The following is a 1,719-nucleotide window of genomic DNA, read 5'->3' as shown; positions in this document are numbered from 1 at the left end:
CTAAATCATTTGGTTAAGGGAAGAATATGATAGGAAGATGGAGAAGAAAAGGTGAGATAAGGGAAAGGAGTTTCATATAAACTCACCCAAGTCTGCTCAAGTTCAAATGAACCAAAGCAAACTGTATAAAGCAAATAATTTCTTAAATAATAGAAAAAAATTGTAATACATTTTTAATCCTCCTCTCATTCTTCTCTGACCCTTCTTTGTCCCTGCTACAGTCCATCTGCTGTCCACTCCCTAGCCATTGGTGTATCTGAAGTTCTGTTTTTAGGTCACTGATTTCCTTATTTTTCCTTTTGTTTCTGGTCCATCTCATCAAGTCTTCTGATTTCAATCCCTATCACTATGCTCCAAGACTCAGATCTATCTCTCTTTGCAGGGCTCAGCCCTAAACTTCAGACTAATTAAACATTCCATTTACCTTTTCATCCAGGTTACTGTCTTACCCAGCTAATAGCAAGGAAGGCATGTCCTACTTAGACGTGAGATTTTAAAACCACAAAAACGAATCCTCGAAAGTTTCTCAAGCTAAGATAAGAAATTTACTCTGTGACTGTTATCAGGAGATTATAGTCTTAATTAAGCTCAAATCATTTTACTCAAAATTAATCCCCACTGTAATTATAATGAAGTGATTTTTTATTGGAGAGGTTTGACTTTTTAGAATATTACACTTTAAGTAGATCAGAAAAATGTATAATTATCTACATGTTTTGCTTTGACATTTTTCAAAAATATATAATTACCAATTGATATCAACTGGTTGTATCATTGAAACCAATTTAAACCCCAGGGTTCCAATAGTCTCTAAACCTTTGGCACACTTTCATCTCTGTGTCCCTACACTATGCTGGACTAAGCTATCTTGGCAAAGCTTTCAAAAAGGGAACACATATTTTCACAAGAGTGAAAAATTTTTAATTTTAAACATTTAGAAATGTGTCAAAGCAAATGGTTTTAAGAAGCTGCTCTATATGTGGAAGAAAGCACAGTCATACACGTAACTGTTTTTGAAAACTCTGATGATGTATTTTTAAAAGATTATATTTAGTCCTATAAAACCATTTACAGACAATTGAATTATTCCAAGAAAAATTTAGAGCAAACTCTCAGTGCAATTCTGTTACGTGAACATCTGTGCATATATGTGTTTACTTTGGGATTTATAAACAATTAAAAGAATCATTGAATTGCATCTCAAAAACCAACTGAATTACTTTAAATTTTTTCAAACTTCAGGCAGTCTGACTTTTCCCTTTCAAAAGGAGTCACAAAGAAAGGAAGAAAGATAGTGGCATAATTAAACATGCCTTTACAAAGGTTTTTTTTTTTTTAGGTATCAGGTTTTTTTGTTTTTTTTTTTTTAACATCTTTATTGGAGTATAATTGCTTTACAATGGTGTGTTAGTTTCTGCTTTATAACAAAGTGAATCAGCTATACATATACATATATCCCCATATCTCTTCCTTCTTATGTCTCCCTCCCTCCCACCCCTCTAGGTGGTCACAAAGCATGGAGCTGATCTCCCTGTGCTATGCGGCTGCTTCCCACTAGCTATGTATTTTACATTTGGTAGCGGATATATGTCCATGCCACTCTCTCACTTTGTCCCAGCTTACCCTTCCCACTCCCCATTTTCTCAAGTCCTCTCTAGTAGGTCTGCATCTTTATTCCCGACTTGCCCCTAGGTTCTTCATGACCTTTTTTTTTTTTTT

Source organism: Neophocaena asiaeorientalis, unplaced genomic scaffold (genome assembly GCF_003031525.2).
Source record: "Neophocaena asiaeorientalis asiaeorientalis breed wild unplaced genomic scaffold, Neophocaena_asiaeorientalis_V1.1 scaffold496, whole genome shotgun sequence".
Taxonomy (NCBI): domain Eukaryota; kingdom Metazoa; phylum Chordata; class Mammalia; order Artiodactyla; family Phocoenidae; genus Neophocaena; species Neophocaena asiaeorientalis.
The sequence above is the reverse complement of the archived record's forward strand: the minus strand, read 5'-3'. Positions refer to the sequence as shown.